This window comes from Phocoena sinus, chromosome 10, assembly GCF_008692025.1.
Source record: "Phocoena sinus isolate mPhoSin1 chromosome 10, mPhoSin1.pri, whole genome shotgun sequence".
Taxonomy (NCBI): domain Eukaryota; kingdom Metazoa; phylum Chordata; class Mammalia; order Artiodactyla; family Phocoenidae; genus Phocoena; species Phocoena sinus.
This window is the reverse complement of record NC_045772.1, coordinates 41,778,309-41,802,080: the sequence shown is the minus strand read 5'-3', so window position 1 is coordinate 41,802,080 and position 23,772 is coordinate 41,778,309. Positions and strand designations below refer to the sequence as shown.

The window sequence follows — 23,772 nt, the reverse complement described above, 5'->3', positions numbered from 1 at the left end:
TAGGGCTCTTGTGTCTCGTTCTACTAACACAGGTCTGGCATCTGGGGCAGCTCCTTGAGACATTCCTTGGTAAATCAGAACCCTAGATAAGTTGGACATAAGGTCTCACGATGACTTGGACTTCACTCAGGCAGGCCTCAGGTAGAACCTGCTCCATATGGTGACTTATGTTAAGCAGATAAAATGCCTTATTTGGTACCAACAGGAGCCTCCGTGTTTCTTCATGGGCAGCGTAAATAAAGAATACATATGTCAGCCTACCCGCTATCATCTGCAGTACTGTCGGGAAGAGAGAATGGGAATAGAAAATAAATAGAACGTATTTAATAGGCTATCCTGTCCACCAACCACACTTTTCACAGAACTTCTAACACGTGGAAAAATCTTGTGATTTTACCATTCTGGTCATCTTTGGAGAGTTTCTGTGTTTGTTATCATCATTATTATCAATCATCTAATGAGCTACTTGCAGGACACTGTGGCAAGAGCTAAGGAGGATACCAAGCAAGAAGTATGAGACATAATACTTGCTGGGGATGATATGTCCACGTGCTAGTGGTCAGAGCTGGCTGGGGGTAGCCTTCTGGGAGGTGGGAGTGGGACAGGGAGCTCACTGGGCCTTTGAACTCAGATAATTTGGGACTTTGAAACATACATCCAGGAATCCTTTTTCTATAGGACATGCAAATCTTTTCAGAATACTGGCTGGGGAAAATTTTTTGGGGGTGCTTTGGCCCTGGTAAGTCAGCCCCCCAACCCTTGATTATTTCCAAGGCTGGTGAATGAAAACCAAAGTGAAAATATATCTACAGTATAAGGCAGGATATCACGTGTGCATAGCGGTGCCCACGTGCAGCATCCCGTAGGAACTTAGATTCTTCTATTTGCTTTTGGCTTTTGAAAATTTATGCCTGTTGTCCTATATATGTCCTGTGGCAAGCCATGCTTTGATCTTCAGTCCTTCTCACGTTGTCTCAGGCCTTCTTTTCCTGTATTTAATTTTCTTTAACATTTCCTACAGCTCTCACAGGAAGGTGGAGACATTCAGATGCCTTTTATAGCAGGGAACTAATGTGCTCAGGTATGATGGGAGCACTTTTTCCAGGTTTTCTCCCATAGACCTAACTCTGAACTGACAACTTCCTCATTTGTGTTTTCATTTTTTCTCCCTCAGCACTTCGTATAATACTTTGTTGCATGTATGAGCTTAAACTTCTGTCTACTAGATTATAAGCTTCTTGAGGGCAGGAACCGCATCTCTTCACTTCTGTATACCCAATGCCTAGCACAGTATCTAGTAAGGGACCCTCCCCCCACCATTCAATATCCGTGAATGAGAATTTAGGAAGCCTTTCCAGATTATGGGAAAGGACTCATCTGAAGTTCACCCTCCCTGATTATTCTTGACAAGTGATTATTTCTACATTACGACAGGCAATTCAATATCAGCATAAACTGAGGGAACAAGGAATGTAGTGACTCTAAAATCATTATTATATGGTCTCAGAGTACATTGGTGGTAGCATTGCTTTACTTTCATAGTAAACTAGATTATTATTCGTTAATGTCTGTCTCCAGCATGCATTTCAATTAATGGAAGGGGAAGCAACTCTCAGGTGTGTTGGATGAGGGACTAATGACTTGTTAACATTTCAATTGGAGAGTTTACATGTGGTTGAAAATCTATACTATGTACACCTTGATAGAATATATGTTTATTATTTTCAGTATTTTTCGACTGCCTACTGTGTGCTAAATACTCTCTTGGCAGGCTGTTTCCTGAATAAGTTCATAATTTACTTCAGAGATTTGGCTATGGATGTAATTTAATGTGATTGGACAGAAAAATGACTTCATCAATCAAATTGATATATTTGTAAATTAAAATATATGAACCGGGATTTATGCTCCTACAGTACATTTATTATAATAAATATTAGAAGTCTAGTGCTCGCTTTGGCAGCACATATACTGAGATTGGAATATATTTTACACTGAAGATTAGCATGGCCCTTGTGCAAGGATGACACGCAAATTTGTGAAGCAGTCCATATTTTTAAAAAATATATTAGAAGTCTACATCTAGGCTACATTAAATTAATGAATATTTTAATAAGAGAAAAGGTCATTTAAAATATTTACTTTCAAGTCAGAAAGAGAAAAACAAATACCATATGCTAACACATATATATGGAATCTCAAAAAAAAAAAAGGTTCTGAAGAACCTAAGGGCAGGACAGGAATAAAGATGCAGACATAGAGACTGGACTTGAGGACACAAGGAGGGGGAAGGGTAAGCTGGGACGAAGTGAGAGAATGGCATGGACATACATACACTACCAAATGTAAAATAGATAGCTAGTGGGGGAAAAAAAAATCACTTTCAGGTTATTTAGTTTATAACATTTGTCCTAAATCTACTCATAATTTGAGGACATATGTGTAGACTGTGTTTTCTTTGGAATTTGACTGTTGTGTAAAATGATTATCTAGTAATTGAAATAGTGCAGAACTTCCTTTACTTTGAAGTGCATGTATGTTTGGGCACATTTCTGCTGAGGTAGTACAGAGTGATCATTTTCTTTGCTTTTCTTGTATTAATACTGCAGAAACTTTTTCAATAAGAGAAGCTGGTTGCAATTTCAGCTGTAAAATAGGGAAAGAAGAACTTTCTGAGCAAAACAAAGTTCTCTTCTATTTAGTTGACCAGAAGGAGGCTCCCTCCCACCTCACTGTATAAAGTTAGACTAAAAACTTCTAAACTTACTTCTTCCTAGGTGGTTCTAATATTTCCCAAGCCGTCTCTATCACTGGTGGTGGCAGGGACAGCGCCCTGAAATTTTCCCTGGAGGAACAGAATTTAACTTTGCATCATGGATAAGAAGTGAGTATAAAGTGTCCTTTCCTTCCACCAGCTCAGTCATATATTTCTCTTCTAGTTGAATAACAATTAATAAAAATGTTAGGCTAAAACTCTCCTCACTAACTTGGGCTATCTCAGCATTCCTTTGCTTAATTCTTATGGCTTTGTTTTTCAAGATTGTCCTTAAATATCCAATACAGTATTTAAAAAATTAATATTTTGAGATGAATCAGTAGGTGTTTGGATTTTTGAAAGTGTAGTTATTGCCTCTACCTACCTATCCCTCTTTGTATGTAAGAGACATTCTATGTATCTATAAGTAAGAGGCATTTCTGATGTTTATAACATAGGATAACCACATTCACCCCAGATGCTCTAATTACATTGCTTTTATCAATAAAGAAGCCATTAGTAGATTCAGAATACTGAACAAAAGGTCCAAAATCCTTGGAGAGTAAAGAGGGGTGTGAAGATGCAACCATCGGTACATAGTCCACCATATGATGTCGTGAGATCATTTTTAATCAGTTGGTTTTTGAGTTGTCATGGAGGGCAGTTTATGAGGTTACTGCAAAAAAAAGGATTGTCGCTCTTCTGAGAAGCCTTGGCCTTTAACGATGGAGCAGAGCTGGTTATGAAATACCCAACTGTGACTAATTTTGGAGGAGTAACATCTCACATAAACTGTCTCCTGGAGATGCTGTCGGAGCCAGCGAACAGAATGATGAGTTTGTCTGTGCTAATTGTGCCTTTGAGGGCTTATTCCTAGACAGCACAGACTAGATCAGTGCTGAATTTCTAACTTCTCTTTGCTGTGAAGATTCTGGTTGCTGAGAACTGTGGTAGGCAGAATAATGACCCTGAAGACGTCTGTGCCCTAATCTCTGGAACCTGTGAATATGTTATGTTACATGGCAAAAAGAGCTTTGCAGAGGTAATTCAGGTTATAGATATTAAGAGAGGGAGATGATCATGGGTGGACCCAGTCTAATCACATGATCCCTTAAAAGCAGAGAACTTTCTCCAGCTAGAGGAAAATGCAGCAGAAGGAAAAGCCAGAGAATGCCAAGTGTGAGAAGGATTCTATGTACTGTCAGTCATTCTGAGATCTAAGGGGTCACATGTGAGGACTGAAGAGCTAAGGACCACCCCTGGCTGACAGCCTGTAGGGAAATGGGGACCTTAGTCTTACAACTCCAAGGAACTGAACCCGGCCAACAACAAGAATGAGCTCGGGACTGGATTCTTCTCCAGACCTCTAGGTAAGGAGTGCAGCCTGCCAACACCTTGATTTTAGCTTGGCAAACCCCACGTGAGACTTACGCCCTACAGAAACTGAGATAATAAAGCTGTGTTGCGCAAAGTCACCAAGTCTGTGGTACTTTGTTACAGTAGCAACAGAAAACTAAATCAGAAAATATTTGGAAATTAGCACCTTTTTGTTAATTATCATTTAGTAAATTTTGTATCCTACATGGACATTGACTTGCAGAATGGGACATTGACTCCCAGTTGTACAGTTGGTCTCAGGCATCTGTGGACCCATCTACACACATTCATTTCAAGAACAAGTTCATGAGGATTCAGAATCATACCAGTTAAAAAAAGAAAGAAAGGATCATACCAGTTCACTTAGGATGCTATTATAGCTGCAGTCCCTGTTGTATGACATATTCTTGCCTTTAAATAGAGGATTCAAAATGAACAATGAAAGTATAATGATTGAATGACTTCGACTGTGTCATTTTATGTGATGACTTGGAGTTTTACCTGTGTTTAGAATTTAAAACAGTAAAGCAAGAGGAAAAAAAAATAAAGAAAATATTTGGAAGGCAACGGTACTTGTGTTGGATTGTTACTTCGTAGTGGACTGTTAAAATGAATCATGCCTCCATGAATTGAGTCCAGTGACTCTGGGCTTTAGCCACGGGATATTCACAAAGGGAATAATAACAGAGGCTTGACAAATGTATTTGTTTCCTATTGATTTTTTAACAAATTACACAAATTTACTGGCTTAAAACAGACTTACTATCTTATAATTTTGTAGGTCAGAAGTCTCACTGGGCCAAAAATCAAGGTGTCAGCAGGACCACATTCCTTCTGGAGGCTCTAGGGGAGAATCGATTTCCTTGCCTTGTCCAGCACTAGAGGCTCCCTGCATTCCTTGGCTTGTGGCCCCTTCCTCCATTTTCAAAGCCATCAGTATAACATTATCAAATTTCCCTTACTCTTGCCTCCTTCTTATAAGGACTTTTGTGATTACATTAGGACCATATGGATAACCCAGGCTAATCTTCCATCTCACCTTAACTTAATCTGCACAGTCTCTTTTGCCATGTAAGATAACATATTCACAGTTTTTGAGGATTAGAACGTGGGTATCTTTGTACAGGGCATTATACTACCTACCCCCAAAGTTTTGCATGGTGGGTTTCTATTCTTGGAATGCTCGCTCTTTGAACTCCCTTTCCTGAAACACAATTTCTATACTGTGAGGAAGTCTAAGCAAACATGTAGAGAGGCCTCCATAGAGAAGAATCAAGGCCTCTGGCCAACACTCCTATCTGAGCTCCCAGCAAGCAGCCAGCAGCAACTCCCTGCCATGTGAGCAAGGCCACTGTAGACCTTCCAGCTGACCCAGTGCCCCAGCCATCCCCACAGCGGCAGAACTGCCTGGTCAGCACACAGAATCATGAAAGATAATGAACGGTGGTTGCTCTTTTAAGCTCCTAAAGTTTGGGGGTGGTGTGTTATGTAGCAGTGGATAATTGAAATAATGTTGTGGTCTCTTTTATAAACTACCTAACTACCTGAAATTGAAGGATTCTGATTTGAGGAAGATGTGTTCTTCTATCTATTCAGATGAAAGAGATGACATAGGTCAAAATACATAAAGTCCGTAGAGCAGTGCCTGGCACATAGCAGGTGCTGTAAAATTATAATTAGCTTTTCCCAAGCAGTCTTTCTGTTGTAGACATTTCTACCTGCCTCCCTATTAAAAGAGAAGATTTCTTTCTGTTCGAGGTGTATTTGATTTACATATAACAAAATATAGTGTGTTATCTGATCATTTTGCTTGGTGCTCCGTAATTTAAAGTCATAAAGTCTTAACCTGAACAATGTCTATATTTGTTCCAAAGATACTGTTTCTCAGAAAATACATCATAACTAAATTTTGTAATATGAAGTAGAGTCTTGCAGTTTATATTGTTTAATTGCACTGTCACATGAGATTTTTAGCATTTTTCTTAGTTTGTTCAATTGCTGTAAATGACTTCTGAAAGTAATATAATTATAACTTGTAATGGTAAATGCATTCATAGAATTCATGGAGCAAGCTGAATATGAAACTGTTCATTTGGAGCCAAGTTGATTACCGTTTGAAAACAATTAATGGAGTTGCTGATTGGAATACATTGCACAGGGCTTCCCTGCTGGCGCAGTGGTTGAGAGTCCGCCTGCCGATGCAGGGGACACGGGTTCGTGCCCTGGTCCGGGAAGATCCCACATGCCGCAGAGCGGCTGGGCCTGTGAGCCATGGTCGCTGAGCCTGCACGTCTGGAGCCTGTGCTCCGCAATGGGAGAGGCCACAACAGTGAGAGGCCCGCGTTCCGCAAAAAAAAAAAAAAAAAAAAAGAATACATTGCAAAGAGTCATGATTTAATTTTACATCACCTAGAAAAATCTGATGCCATGCGTATTAATGGAAGTTTTGAGGGGCATAAGGACTGACACGTTTTCCTGAGCTAAACAATATGGCCGTGCTGACTCAGTGAAAAATGCACATTTCAAAATACATGAAGTTGGTAATACAGCGCAACCTCAAGTGATTAAATTCACCACCTGAGAATTAAAAATGTGAGCGAAGTTTATAAGTAGGGATTAAGCTCATTTAAAGCAATGCACTGTGAGATTTAAGCAGAAATCCAGCTCAATGGAGGCTTTCAAGTTTTCATAGCATACTACTTGAATGGGTTATGTTCACTTTGTGTTCAACCTGCTTTTCTTCCTCCCCAGCTTGGAATCTCCACATTGAAGCTAGAGAGATTTTTGTTTTTAAACTCACAAGTCTGTCGTGTCAATCCCCTGCTTAAAGCTCTTTAGTGGTTCCCTCTTGCCTCCACATAAAGCCTTAGCTCAGCATATAGGGCTCTGTTTGATCTGCCACTGCTGATCCTACAGTCTTATCTCTTAACAATTTTTCTTACCTTCTATGGCTCCAGACCTGGAGAAGAACTTATAATGCCCTAACCTCTTTTGTTCTCTAGGCACCCGGCCGGGCTATATCCAGGACATCTGTAAAACCTTGTTTAAGTGTCACTTCATCTAGGAAGACTTTCTTGACCCTCTTCCCCAAGTAGCCTAAGAGCAACTCTGTGTGCACCTGTAGTACCTGTTTTACTCATTTGATGGCACTGATCAAACTATATCACAATTGCTTGTTTAATTGCCAGCTTCCCTCAGTCGAGTGCAAGTGCCCTGTTGGGAGTACTGTGTCAGGTTCACAATTGAATCAAATGCCATGTACAGTGCCTGGCACACAGAGGACTCGATACAAATTCGCTGAATGAATGATGGATGTATTTGTTCACAGGGAGCAGAGTATAAAACAACCATTATCAGAGTCTGGTATTTAGTAGGCAGTGGGTATGTGTTCACTCATTCATCCCTCATCACAGATCAGCACCACAGCATTCATCATTAGTTGTCTGCCATTTCCCACGGGTTTACCATGTGTTATTTACAAAGCAGTAAGCTGTTTGACTGTATGGTAACATCTTATAGAGCAATTTTCTTGGAATAAAATAGGCTGGTCTTTGAAACTGTAGCTTCTCATTTCTAGACCTTGGTGTCTTAGGACCTTTAATGTGCTCCCTTTCGGGTCTGGCTGGCTCCTTTCAATTTAGTTCTCAGCCCAAATGGTTTCTCCTTAGAGAGCCTTTCTTGGTTACTTACTCCAAATTCCTCCCCTTATCCTGTCTCCAGTTGATTTCCGCTATTACATCAAGTGGATTTAGTGTTTTGCACTATACTCTTCACTACATAAACTTATCTTGCTTATGTATTTCTTTTGCTTATTGACTATAACCACCTTCCAGAATGAAAGGCTGTGAGAACAGGGCCTTGCCTGTTGCTCCAGTGCTTTGAACACAGACTGGCATGTGGCGGGTGAATCCATGCGCAAAGGAACCTTGGAAGAAAGCTTCCTCCAGTGTTTCTATGTAGGCCGGTATTCCTCAGGATCATCTCAGCCGCCATTAAACAAACAATGGTTCTCACCAGACAAATGCTCAGATGCACCCCTGAAGTGATATACATGATAAAATTTGCACATCCTATGATAACTTTCTATCAAGTCAAGAGAACAGATGGCTCATGCTATCATTATAATTGTTAGTGACTTTCACTGTGGAAGAGAGAAAATGGCCAAATGATCTTGTGTAATCTATTAAGTTTGGAAAGTACTGTGGCAAAACAATAGAATTTCTTTTTCTTTTTAAGAACACAAGTAACATGAAAGCATTATGATAAATTTTCACAAAATCAGCTTTGGGGGGAATACTTAGTCATCTTTTCTTTGATTTTCTTGAGAAGCCTGCACCCTAAACCCTGAAAGGAGGGCAGTACTGAAGGGAAAATGTCCTGATTTTCTCTATGTCACTCGCTGATTTCTTTCTATATGACATATTGATTGGTGAGATGGGGTCAGGAAGTCATTCGTTGGCTCATGGTAACCCGTGGGTGAAGTCACCATGCATCCCTGTCTCTGACTTGCCACAGGGGATATTATAGTCCATGATGCTCCACATGGGTGTTTGGCTAAGAGAGCTCAGTAGTTTCAACCTTTCCCAAGATAGACTTCAAGGTCTGAATTAGGGGAAAGAGTGGGACAAGTATTAGGGAGCTTTACTAGTACTCTGATGTAGCCAATACCAGAGAGTGCTAAATCCATTCAGTAGTTTTTTTAATCCTCATTTAGTCTCCCTTAATTGTTTTTCTAGTTCATCAGAACCCATAGGGGAAAGGATGAAAGAGTAGGTTTTCTAGAACCAGCCCCCCCCCAACACCAATAATTCCACTTCCTTCACGATTGGGTATGTTTCTTTGGTTTCTTAGCAGAAGAAAAATTTAGAGAATATGAGAATTACATGTTACTACCACCAAAAAACGTTGGAATGGTAATTTCTCTAAGTAACTGAAAAGTGTGTAATTTAGAAATGGCTTTTTATTCAGAACCTGAAGTTGTGACATTTAAATGGTACCTGTAGTTCTGTGGTGATTCATACCATGTGGAATCTCGAGCCAGGCTCAGTAAGAGGCTGTATATAACAAAAATCAGCAACAGACATTTCTGGCTATCAACTATTAAGTAGTGTACTGTTTATTTTTACTAATTCGATACACTTCTGTAATGTGATGGTGGAAAGTGCTTGTGATATTTGCTGGGTTTCTATATTTGTTTTAGGAAATTGACCCTTCAGAAACATCAAAGTGCTGTTTCATAGGTGCTGTGTTTCCAAATATCTAGAAATCTAATAATCATCACTATCGTCACTCGATTATAGAGAGACAGGAAGTATAATAGGATTGTCTCATTATTCTCACTTTAATTTGACCCCACTCTAAACTCCCAGGACTCTTACATCTCATTTAACTATAATTCAAATTGAAACAAAGGGCCAAAATACTTTAATATCTAAGAATATAACATAAAAACCTATTTTAAGTTGACATTAAACTCTTCTTGTGTATAAAGATGCTCAAGAAAAAGTACCACTTAACCAGTGAAGGGCTACTCCCTGGAGGAGATGACAAAGGAATAAAAAGTGGCAAGTGCTACCTTGTCTTAGCAAAAAGCTCCTCATCTTTTAAATTTCAAAAATGGGATATACCAAAAGTTATCTAAAATTTTGGAAAGTGAAAGATTTTAACCCAAATCGTAGTATTGATTATTTTAGTTCAGCCTGTTACATTTCTTATATAACCTTCAATTCTTATCATCTTCTGACTATAATATGCAAGAAGACTGATAAATAAGGGTGCAGATTGTTGTTTTTCGTTTTCCTAGGCTTACAGAATCAGAAGTTAAACCTGCCTGTTTTGTGATCTAATCAATTTTCTTTGGTTTTAACACCAAGACAGCCCATTCTTAGGCTCTTTCAGCTTATTTGAACTTAGCATTTTAGTAATTCACATAAAGCCTTTCTTGCCAGTTTTATATTTGAAAATGGGTCCCAGCTGCTCTGGCTTTCTTAATCCCTCCCAGAAAGGCTTATGTGACAGCATCTCCCCCAGGGAGATAGCAGCTCCAAAGCTTTCTCTCTAGGTAGCGAAAGTGCTAAGCCATACACTGTTATCCTGCTCACTTACACTGCTGGCTAATTAGATCAATACATGTTTTATATTTTTTATGAACAGATACAGGAACATAAGAACAGTGTGTGTGTGTGTGTGTGTGTGTGTGTGTGTGTGTGTGTGTGTACACTTTATGATTATGGAAAATGTCATTCAATTAGTATTTTTTAAACTTCTATCAGGTCCTAGCATTCAGTAAAGGTTCAATAAACATTGAATGAATGAATGAATGTATGAAGAGATAAAAGTATTAAGTAGCCAACACAGGGAATTCTCTGAATAAGTTTAAATGTTTCACCATAGTTTATTTACTTATTTTTTTCGGTACGTGGGCCTGTCACTGTTGTGGCCTCTCCCGTTGCGGAGCACAGGCTCCGGACACGCAGGCTCGGTGGCCATGGCTCACAGGTCCAGCCGCTCCGCGGCATGTGGGATCTTCCCGGACCAGGGCACGAACCCGTGTCCCCTGCATCGGCAGGCGGACTCTCAACCACTGCACCACCAGGGAAGCCCCACCATATTTTATTTTTAAAATAAGGTTGAAAGCTCTTAAGTATTTGACTTATATCATATATTTATTAATCCAGAAGACCTTAACAGTTATGGGTTTGTTCTCTATCTTCTTATAATTATATAACCCTGGTTTTGAACCTGCTCCCTAAGAATTTTTAAATTGTTGTCTCTTATCTACATTTAATATCATTAAATCATTCAATTTCACATTTAGAAATTTCTAAACCAAAGAATTCATAGGACAAATTTTTAATTTGAACACTTACATCGCTCCAGAATAAAGTTATAATAATGGACTCCATTCCTATATTCTAGATTACATCAGTAATATATACTTTATTTTTACTCAGAGTAGGTACTTATATTCTTCCAATACACGTAGAAAAGATTAAAATAATCAATTTGGAATAATAGGATTCAAATTCTATTCTTAAAGCTTAAAAAACATGCAGAACTGGTCCAAGATGGTAGAAAATATGACTGTGAAAGGAATTTATCAAAATGTAGATAAAGTAAGCATTCTGAAGCATTAAATCTATGTCTGAGACAATGACAAGCAGGCATTTCACCAGTGCTAATTTGTCTTATTCTATTGATTCAAGCTTTATTGGACATTCTATTGTCTCTTCAAGGGAGGGCATAAGTGGAATACAGAATAGTGAATGAAGGCTTATTCCGGATAATGTTATGCTCATGAATCACATCACATACTAGCTGCAGTGTTTAGACAATGTAGACGCTAAAGCATCTTTTCCAAATATCTTAGTAAAAGGTATCTCTCTTTGTATATGGAAGTTGAGACGTGTTTTGTATAATCTCTCCTTGGTATAATAACATTTGAAAACTTTTAAATGCACTCTCTATTTTAAATACATTCTTTCATAGCTGAAAATAATTTTCAAGTCAATATAATCTTAATACCTAGTCATCTTTTCTTTAACATTTTGAATGAATAAAAGATCATTCTCTCTATTACTACTTATTGCTGCTTGTCTAACTGCGCACTGCTTAAGCACATTGTTGAGTGAGGATAAAAAAGAGTGCATTGTATTTGTGCAGTAAAAGCATCAGGGTATTATATGTTCAAGAGAGCAAAAGACATTTTTGAAGACAAATGGACTGGTGATCTCGTTTTTCATCCTTATTACAGGCTAACCTTAACAGTCACAGTGTTTCCATGACCATCTGAGCAACTGATTTACATTTCTCCTTCCCTACATTTTTTTTGCCTTGGTTGACATAAATGACCTGAAGGGTATTTGTCTAACTCATTGCTCTCGGGAGTGTTGGCTTCCTATTTTCTCTGCAATTAGAAACACCAAATCTTGCTTTTTTACATTAGTATCATCTACTAGGTGTCAGTACAAAGCCTTTAAATACAGTGCTTTGCAGAAGAGGCTTTCAGATACATGGTTTCCAGAGTTAGGAAGAGGGTAGCCCTAGGTACCCCCGTACAAAAATTTACAGTTCTGCTTAATATGCCTATTGACCATGGCTTCATTTTATTTTAGTAAACCTTAGGTGAGAAGGGAAAATAAGCTGAAATCCTGATGTCTCACCTCTTTGTGTGTCTTTCAAATGGATTAAATGAGGGAGGACTGTTAGTGCGACAGAGTGAATAGAGCAGCAGGATGGCACAAGAGCTGGAAAATGCCTTCTTAGAGTATCTCAATGGGATTGAAAATTGGTAATACTCCTTCATCGAAAAAGAAAATAGGGGGTCATAAATAAAGTTCACGGTATCCAGTTGAGCTATCTATTATTAATCTAATAATAAATATTATTGCATTTATTTTGACTTATAAGTAATTAAGTTTTTGTTTTGAATGGATCAACACACAGGTAAAAAAAAATATTTTAAAGCTATTTCTCTTTCTTTCAGTATTAAGATGGAGGGACGAGTCTGTTTGTCTTCTTGCCGGTTGAGTCATTTCAGTAGAGAGCATTGTCTGGCTTTTACCCGGTTTATTAGATTTTCACCTTACTAATGGAAGGCGCTCTCTTGTGGTAAACAGGGAAAAATGTAGCTTTATCTTTAACCAAACCATATGGAGGCTGCCTAGAACAATTCTGACTCTTCTATTTTCATCAGGCAGTACGTGTAGGCTAAAACTAGGGACAGGCAGTATTGTGGCTAAATACTCAGGAGAGATGGACAGGAAGGGAAAAACAATCTGATTTTCACTAATTTACTGTATTATTGTAAAAACAGCCTTTTAGATGCACACAGTGTTAGAAAGATCACTTGGTTCAACCCATTGATAGTACAGAAGTAAGCCCTGATGCCAGAGAGATTAAGTAAGGGGCACTAACTCAAATGTGAGTGAACTTGGCTATTGGAAATGGGGGATGGTGGGCAGTGCCCTTTTCTCAGCTCTAGTTCATTGATAGGAAGGAAAATGGGACCACTGTTGTCAGATAATCAATTGAAGCCAAGCACCCAGATTTTAATGTGAAATCTCCCAATTTTTAAATATTGGTGACTACATAATTCAAACTTTTTGAAACATTAAGCCACACAATTACATACCTGTTGGTCTCCAATTTGTAGCCTTTGGGTAAAGGCACATGATGTAGTTCACGAAATTATTCTTTATCTAACAACTATAAAAATGCAACAGATGTTTTGAACAATTTTAATTCATTGAACACTTGTTTAGTATCTGTTGAGTGCCTTGCATTTTATTTGGTGCTGTGGTGGATATGGAATAAATAATTTTAGCAGATTATGATTTAGTTGAGGAGAAGCAACCAAGTATCCATGGAACAACCAGAAGACATAAATAAGTGTATGGCTTCATGACTTTGAGATGAGTAATTATCTTGTCTACACTGTAGGAAACGGCCAGAATAATTCATCAAAATGCCCAGTGATCTTAGGTTTGCCATCTTTAATGGTATAAACTATGAAGGTCTGGTTTGCTGTGCTTTCAATTTTATTTATATATATATATATATATATATATATATATATATATATATACATACATACACATATATATGTGTATATATATATATGCACACACACACACACACATATATATATACACTCATTACATGTAGTCTTCCAGTGTTGATATCAAGGGTAGATCCAGTCCTGCTTATATACTCCAAACCCACATACTGAAAGGTCTGGACTCACATATCCTGCTCTCTCACAAAATGGGACTCAATTTTTTTTGACTGCTAAACCTGTTTCCTTCCTCTGTCATTTAGGATGCTTTCTTACTCAAGTAAAAAAAAGCATCCAGCTCAAGCTGACTTAAGCTATAAGGAGATGTATTATCTAACATCATGATTGAGGGTGGGGAACTGGGATTGTTTGATTCAGCAGCTCAGAGAAGTTGCCACTGTCCTATTTCCTTTCACAGTTTTGTTCTTTCATCCTCACTGGCTCTGCCCTCAGATTGGTCTCCCTCTTGTTCATAAGATGTCCTCAGAAGTTCTAGGCATCACATCCAAACAGTGTTCAGAGGGAAAAAAGACTGTTTCTTCCTTTGTCTCTCTCCTATGGGGAAGGAGCCTTTCATGGCAAGTCTCTAGAACATTTCTTCTCATATAAAGCTGGTCGGGACAGAGCCCCAGGCCTATTCCTAACCCAATTATTAGTGCATGGAATGGGATTATCATAACAGGCCTAGGCCAGGGTTTCTCAACAGGGTGTATTGGTGCTTCACGCAGGACAGGACAATTCAAATCTTTGTTTTGTGAGCCTGACCCATGCATCTCAGGGTGTTTACTATTCTGGAATGCTGAATGAAAAACACTAGTAACACTTCTCAGTCAGTAGGAAAAGCCCAAACTTCCCCAACCTCACATTTTTCTAAGACCCCCCACCCTGGGGCAGTGGGGGGCGAGGGGTCGGAGAAGAGCATGCCTTGTTTAGGACTACTGGCTTAGATTAATCAATTGTAGGAATGAAGGAATGAATTGAAGAGATTCACCATGAAGACTATGACACTCTCCCTTTCATATTTCCCCATTTCAGCGCCATTTCCTTTGATATTCAAGCCAGAAACTCAAGTGAGGTTCTTCAAACATGCCTCTTCCCCACCCACAATATCTAATAATGACTAACCAAGTCCACTAAGGGTTACCTTAACTCTGTCCACTGCTCTTCATCATCTCTGGTTTCATCATAGCCCAGACCATCATTAGCTGTATGGCTTCTAACTGGTCTCCCTTCTTACCTTCCTGCCCCTTGTTCTCACAAGCAAATAGCATCCTAAAATATATTCAGTATATTAATTCCATTAAAATTACATAGTGAATTCCCACTGAACTTAATAATTATTCGTTTAAAATTTTTTTTCCTCTTACCTGAGCTCCATGAGCACTCAGTCATGCCTTCATGGTAGATTGGATTATTTTTTCTTAATTCTTTTGTTGCTGCTTGAATAAAAAATTTTATATCCATATCTTTTGCCATGTAACCTTTTAGCCCCTCCCACTAGAGCAGGCAGATTTTATTTCCTTATTGCACTGATGTTGGACTTGGCCATATGCTTTTCTTTGGCCAAGGGAAAGTAGGTAGACATAACTGTTTCTAGAATTGTCCTTGAGAGGCATGGTGTGTTTCCACTCGTCCCTCCTGCAGTCCTCTGTGGGAAGCTTATACTATGAGTAGCTCCTGGTCTCAGAATAAAAACACTTGGTGTAAACCAGAACTCAATACAACCTGGATTCAAGCCCAGTTGAACCCTTAATGATGTGCAGATCTATGATCAAGAAAATTACATAAATGCTGTTTAAGCAACTGAGATTTCGAGTTTATTTTTCTTATGCAGAATTATTGCACCAATAGTTGACTAAATTAGCAATAGTTAGCAATAGCTGACTAATCTTATTCAGGGTTTCAGGCTAGTTCTTTGGCATATAGCAAGTATTAAATAAATATGTATTGAATAAATAAAGATACACATGATTAAATTAGTTTTATGATAGGTAACTACATTTGAAATTATTCAAACTGTTTCATCCTCATTTTTTGTTAAAGCCATGTCAGATTTCTCTGAAAATGTTATTCCGTTCATATTAGGCATAGAAGGAAAATACCTCAACATAATAGAGGTGATATGACATGCCCACAGCTAACATCATACTCAATGGTGAAAGGTTGAAAGCTTTTCCTCTAAGATCAGGAACAAAGACAAGTGCCCACTCTCACCACTCTTGTTCAACATAGTATTGGAAGTCCTAGCTAGAACAATCAGGCAAGGAAAAGAAATAAAAAAGGTATCAGAATTGGAAAAGAAGAATTAAAATTTTCTCTGCAGATGACATGATTTTATGTATAGAAAGTCTTAAAGGCTCAACCAAAAAACTATTAGATCTAATCACTGGATTCAGCAAAATTGTAAGATACAAAGTTAACATACAAAAATTGTTAGCATTTCTATACAAAAACAAAAAAAATTCTGAAAAAGAAATACAGAAATTGATCCCATTTACAAAAGCATCAAAAAATAATTAGGAATAAATTTAAGTAAGGAGGTGAAATATTGCATACTGAAAACTACAAGACATTGATGAAAGAAATTGAAGAAGACACAAATGAAAATGGAAAGATATCCTGTATTCATGGATTAGAAGAATTAATATTGTTAAAATGTCAGTACTAGCAAAAGCCATCTATATATTCAATGAAATCCCTGTCAAGATTCCAAAGGCATTTTTCACAGGAGTAGAAAAAACACTCCTACAATTTATATGGAACCACAAAAGATCTGGAATAGCCAAAGAAATTCTGAGAAAGAAGAACAAGGCAGGAGGTATCACACTTCAAGTTATACTATTAAGCTACAGTCATCAGAACAGTATGGGACTGGCATAAAAGCAGACAACTAGACCAATGGAACAGAATTGAGAGTCCAGAAATAAACTTAAGCATATATAGTCAACTAATGTTTGACAAGGGAGCCAAGAATACTCAGTGGAGGAAAGACAGTCTCTTTGATTAATGGTACTGGGATAATTGGATATTCACATGTAAAAGAATGAAACTGGACCCATACATTATACCACTCACAAAAATGAACTTGAAATTGATTAAAGACTTAAATGTAAGATATAAAACTCCTAGAAGAAAACATAGGCACAAAGCTCCTTGACAGGGGTCTCTGTAATGACTTTTCAGATATGACACCTAAAACACAAGCAACAAAATAAAAAATAAACAAGTGGGATTACATCAAAATTAAAAGCTTCTGCACAGCAAAAGAAACCATCAACAAAGTGAAAAGACAGCCTATGGAATGGGAAAAATATTTGCAAACCATATATCAGATGAGGGGGTAATATCCAAAACACACAAAGAACTCATACAACTTAATAGCAAAAAAATCAAATAACCCAATTGAAAAATGGGCAAAAGATCTGAATAGACATTTTTCCAAAGAAGATATACGAAAGGCCAACAAGTACACGAAAAGATGCTCAGCATCACTAGTTTTTAGGGAAATGCAAATTAAAACCACAAGATAACACCTCATGCCTGTTAGAGGGCAATCATCAAAAAGATAAGGACTTCCCTCGTGGTGCAGTGGTTAAGAATCCTCCTGCCAATGCAGGGGACATGGGTTCGAGCGCTGGTCTGGGAATATCCCACATGCCATGGAGCAGCTAAGCCAGTGCACCACAACTACTGAGCCTGCACTCCACAACTACTGAAGCCCACATGCCTAGAGCCCGTGCTCTGCAACAAGAGAAGCCACCGCAATGAGAAGTCCACGCACCTCAACAAAGAATAGCCCCTGCTCGCCACAACTAGAGAAAGCCCGTGAGCAGCAAAGAAGACCCAACACAGCCAAAAATTAATTAATTAATTAAACAAAAAGACAAGAGATAACAAATGCTGGTATGGATGTGGAGAAAAGGAAATGCTTGTTCACTGTTGATGCAATTGTAAATTGGCGTAGACACTATGGAAAACAATATGGAAGAACCTCAAAAAATTAAAAATAGAACTGACATATGCTTCAGCATTTCCACTTCTGGGATTATATCCAAAGGAAATGAAAAGACTAACCTAAGAAGATAGATGCAGGGACTTCCCTGGAGGTCCAGTGGTTAAGACTCTGTGCTTCCAATGAAAGGCACGCAGGTTTGATCCCTGGTTAGGGAACTAAGATCCGACATGCCATGTGGCATGGCCAAGAAAATAAAAATAAATAAATAAATAAAAAGCTGCACCCCCATATTCATAGCAGCATTATTTACAGTAGCCAAACATGGAAACAACCTAAGTGTCCATTGATGGATGAATGGATAAAGAAGTTGTGGTATACACACACACACACATACAGGAATATTATTCAACCATAAAAAGCTAGGAGATACTACCATTTGCGACATGGATGAATCTTGAAAGCATTATGCTAAGTGAAATAACTCATACAGAGAAAGACATATATGATCTCACTTACATGTGGAATCTAAGAAAAAAAAAAACAACAGAAAGGGAACAAATAGGTGGTTACCAGAGGTGGAGGATTGGGGGAGGGGGAATTGGAAGAAGGTGGTCAAAGGGTGCAAAGTTCCAGTTATAAGATAAATAAGTACTAGGGATGTAATGTACAACACAGTGACTACAGCTAACACTGCTGTATGACATACAGGAAAGTTAAGTGAGTAAATCCTAAGAGTTCTCTTCATAAGGAGACATTTTTCCTTTTTCTTTTCTTCTTTCCTTTTTACTGTGTCTGTATGAGAAGGTGAATTTTTCCTGAACCTACTGTTATACATCCTGTATATAAATTAAACTATCATATTGTATGCCTTAAACTTAAACAGTGCTATAGGTCAATTATTTTTTATTAAAACTGGAAAAAATGTTATCCTATTGATTATGTAGATCCTTTTGGAAAACAGGATTCTAAGACTCTCTTCAATTAAAGTTCATTCACATTTTCAGGTCTATAATTCCAGTGTTAATCAGATACAAGGTATAATTTCATTAGGGCCATGTGGAAGTATGTGCATTGGGTTGTTCTGCATAAAAGTGAATTTATTCCATCTTGGAGTCCCACCATTCAGCATGCCAGTTTCTTAGCACAAATGTGTACCTCAGTGCAGTCTTTGGTAGACACCTCTGTCCTTTGGAATGGAGAAAAAGCATACATTCAATTCACAAACGTCTCGTTAAGGATGTACTAAGTGAAAACTGTGTGTCCACGTCTGGGCAGGATGGTCACAGGGAAGTGATAGGAAATGCTGGCTCTGCCCTCAGAGAGCTTACAGTTTCATGGGCATTAAGACCAGTGCCTAGGGAACCATTTTGAACAATACCAGACAGTTCACTTGCAAAACAAAATAATCTTTTGTTCACTTGGGAGTAGCTTTTTAATTTGTATAATTCTCATCACTCCAATGACTTTGTTTAACAGGGCCCACTGTGTTGATGGCTGTCTTGTAGACAGTATCCGAGGAATTTCCCTATTTAATGTTTACACTGATGGTTACAGATGGGGTTCCCTGCTTCAGTGAGGCTGCTGGGAATTTTGTTCAAATGGCTCCATTCAGGCATACTTATTTTCTAATTGAAGGATCAAGGGAAACTTAGCCCAGAGGAAAGAAGACAGAGGGGGGCATGGTGGCTGCTATCAAGTATTTTAAAGCCTGTCATCTGGAAGGATTGAATATGATATGGGGAGACCAGACTGAGTGTAAGTTGTGTTTGACATAGGATTCAACACTGCCTGGAATGGCCTGTAGGACTTTATGGAGGTTGGAGGAGGGAGTAGTACTTCCCAGTGTCCATTTGTAAGAGTATAGTCATGGTTTTCATTACCCTCTACCCTTGGTGTAGAGTTCGTCAATGTCCTGAGTTTGGTCCCAAGGTCCTGGACTTTCTCACCTTCTGATAAGTGGAGCAGCAGCTCTGATGGAACCTCCCTCCCTTCCTGTTAGGTGTCCAGGAGTGTTGCTGGAGAGTAGCAACGTCTCCAGGGCTGAAAGATGTTGATGGGGTATGCTAGAGGAGGGTGACCAGAGAATCAATGTAAGGGAAGAGTAGATGCCTGGGTGGGTGAGTCACCTCTTCTAAACTAGGGTGCTGGGATGGGTCCTCGAGGCTGGTCTGAGCTGGCATCACGGCAGCATCATGTTGTTCATGGCAGACCTGCCCATGACGCCTCTTACACCTTAGATGGATCCCAGAACTGGGCTCAGTTATCTGCTCTCTCTCAGACACAGAGCATCACCCCCTTTCCTTCTTTCTATCTTCCTCCCTGGGTACCACTGTGCCACTCCCAATCAATCCTTAACTTATAAGCAATGCTCATCCTATTTCTCTTCCCTAACAATAGATCTGTTTATTAGAAAAAATACAGACATTAGAAACCACACAAAAGCTCATTTACACTCCCCTTGGAGGAGGGATATCTTATGTGTTTCTCTATGGTTACAAGAGTTTTCTGACATTTCAAAAAAAAGTACAATTTAAGTCTTTACCTGGAACCCTTGCTTTCACTACATGAGAAGTTCAGGTGCTTTGGGGGAAAGAACTAATTCCCAAAGAAGATAATTGAGTTTGCAACAAATTGTTAAGGGCAGGAGGATATGTCTGGGAAGAATTACATGGGAGGTTAACAAGAAGACTCCAAAGGTCTGTAATTTAATGAATTAGGCCAGATTCTGTCACATGGATTGTTCTGTGTCTCATCCTCTACAGACTCATATTTAACCCCTTAAAGATGCCAGTCACCATTTAAAACAAAAAAAACATAAGCAAAAACTTCTAGAGTTGGCCTGTCATCAGCTCTGTAGACCTGTAGGGCTCGTGAGTCTGAGTTGACCAGGGAGCTCTGAAGATCTGGGCTAGCTACTCTCAGCTGACCAGGCTCACAGGGACCGTAACTACCATTCCCAGCCCCGCCCCCCCCACCCACAGCATCATACTATTGCAGGATCTATTGAGGCCTAGGTCATAACTGTTACAATAGGATTTCTGACACTTCTATTGGTCAGGGCAAGCCAAAAGGTCAGTCCAGATTCTAGAGGTGGGAAAATGTACTTCTTGATGGGAGAAGATGCAAGTATACATAGCAAAGAGTAATGGCTACAAGGAAGGAAGAAATTGGAGACATTTTTGCAATTTGCTGCAGTAGGTTACTTTCAAGTGCTTTCATTTATATTATCTTTTTTTTTTTGTGGTACACGGGCCTCTCATCGTTGTGGCCTCTCCCGTTGTGGAGCACAGGCTCCGGATGCGCAGGCTCAGCGGCCATGGCTCACAGGCCTAGCCGCTCCACGGCATGTGGGATCTTCCCGGGCCGGGGCACGAACCCGTGTCCCCTGCATCGGCAGACTCTCAACCACTGCGCCACCAGGAAAGCCCCTATATTATCTTTTATGATCTTCCCAAATAAGTCAGTGAGGTGAGTAGTACAGGTATTACAATTCCCTTTTTACCTAGGAGCAAACTAAGAACAGTGAGATTGAGCTGTTTTAATGGATCACAAATGCTGGAAACGGCAAGAGCTCAAATGTATTTTAAAAAGCATGAAACTGAAGAGAGATGTTACTGTGATCAAAGGGAGGTTTTCAACACTTTGACCCAGGCACACATTGCGCCTTACTTACCTTTTGGGAATTGGGACAATGGAAAGTTGAATCTTTTCTAAATATTGTCTAACTTTAGATGTTAACCTAAGGGTGTAAATTCAAGTGAAGGAGCTTCTTGAAGTCCAGTTAGTGTGGGGATATTGTGACTTCTTTCAAGATCCTTTGATCCACTTTATTTCTAACTACAAGAGATTTATTTTACAATCTCCTCTCTTGAGCTGTATGAGCAAAACACTTGAAAAAACCCACTCACTAGGTTGTTTCTAAGCTGTATCATTCTGCTAAAGATTGGTAGAGAAGTTTCAGCAGAGCAGAAGTGAAGAATATCTTTACATCTTTTATTTCCCTTAGGTGCAGCTGAATTCTATCCACAGATAAATATTCTTTGGGGTTTGCTTTCATATATAATAATTACACTCTTTGGACAGCTCTCAAGACTTCAATTCCATGACACATGATTTTACAAAAAATATAAGTTTCCAAGGAGCTGAATTCTAAATTCTCATTTTTAGATTCTTGATATCTTCTTAATTATCAGGAGGACACAGAAATGTCATAAACTGGCCCAAGATTTAGGACTCACTCACAAACTGAAGTTCTACCTTTAGAAATGCATTCCTTTTTGAGTAATTAAATGAAATGATTTAATTTATATGAAATCCCTTAGCACACTTCTTGATACACATCAAAACTCTAGTTGAAAGGCAAATGTCCCAAAGTTAATCTTTCAAAACATTTTCAGTTAACACATTTTCTCATTAATCACCATATTTATGATCGATACTCGGGTATCACTCAATTTTCACAATACCTTTGTGAGGGGTATATTATTGTAATTTTATGAAAGAGAAAATTGGACTCAGAAAAAATACATATATGTTAGGGTAAGCCAGGAAATGACCGGGTCTTGGACTGAAATTCTGATTTCCTTGACTTCCAGCGTCCCGTTCTCTTTCCTCTGTACCACAGTCTGCAACCAAGAGAAGGCTAGGTCCTCTGGGAGTGAGATATGAGTTGAGTTTTTTATGAAGTAAAGGCAGGAAAAAGATATTGAAACTGAGATTGAAGAGTCAAAGTCACAGTCTTCGAGGGTCAGCCTCATGAGGGACATGAAAGCCTCCGCTTTACAGTGGAAGAAGCTCGTTTATACTACATGGAAGTGGTAAATAGGAAATCAGCATGATTTTCTGTTTCTCCTATGCAATAGAATTGCCTCTCACATTTTTCTGTATGTACCAGCTACTCAATCCTTTTTAGAATCTCTTCAGTAAAGCACTGTAGGTCATTTCCCTTTTTTTGGTCACATTTTCTCCACCTGCATATGTGTTGTTTCTTGCCTTTTTTAAAAAAAAAATCTAATTTTTTTGTACTGGTTGTTTTATTTCCTACAGTGATTTGGATTCCTATCCAAATTTCTTCCTGATTTTTGTTAATTTAAGCTGATGTTATAAACCTAGACTCTTGCTTTCTGTCTCCTGTTGTAAATTATCCCTTTTACTTTGAAACATTGCATTTGGTGATCAGCTCTGTGTGTATACCTAAAACAATTACTGGTGTTTAGGTGTATTTTAACTTTAATGTCAGCTTTTTTTTTCTATGACATTTTTCTTAATTAATCCTTGGCCTCATGTTCCCACCCCATTGTTTTGCACTGGGTTAGATTTTTTCTGGAAGAATATTTAGATGGCTGGTATATTTTCTGAGTCCTTCCATAGCTGAGATTGTCTTTTAGTTGACTTCATACATTAATGACAACTTTGCCAGATATTGAATTCTGACACCATTACCCTTTAATTTGTAATGGTAAAGATATTGTTACATAGTGTTCTATGATTGAGTGTTACTGAAAGAAAACTATGCAACTTGATTTTGTTCCATTTTGGGCCATCTGACTCTTCCTTATTTTGTAATTTGAAAATTATACTAAGTATGATTTTGTTGATAAGGTTTTCTTAGGACATGAAGCACATTATGAATTTTCAAACTCAGACCTTTCTTCCTTTTATTTTTATTTTTATTGATGCAGAATTTACATAGAGTGAAATACAAAAATCTGTTGCTAAATATTTGGGTTGTTATCAGTTTGGGGGTATTATGAACTAAACTTCTATGAACATTCTTATGCAAGTCTTCTATGTACATACGTTTTTATTTCTCTGGGAAAATATATGGGCAGTGGAGTAGGTGGATTTTTAACACTGTTAGAAACTGCCGAACTATTTTCAGAAACAGTTGTACCATTCTACACCACTGTAAGAAATGTATGAGAATTCTAGTTGTTTCACATCCTCAGTTTGGGATTGTCAGTATTGTTTTATTTTATCCATTATAATTTGTAATATGTACTTGTTTGGTTTAATTTTGCGTTTCTCTAATGTCTGATGGTATTGCACAAAATCCTCTTTCTCATTGCTATTTGAGTATCTCAGTTGTGAGTTGTCTAAGTCTTTTGCCTATTTTTATTGTATTGTTTG

The 23,772-nt window shown here is 38.4% G+C and overlaps 1 non-coding gene across 1 annotated transcript; it reads left to right on the top strand.

The window, feature by feature from the left end:
* Positions 1-1,947: 1,947 nt before the first annotated feature.
* On the top strand, positions 1,948-2,058 carry LOC116761379. The gene has a single exon (XR_004351955.1). It is a non-coding gene; the product is annotated as a U6 spliceosomal RNA (small nuclear RNA).
* The last annotated feature ends 21,714 nt before the right edge of the window (positions 2,059-23,772 follow it).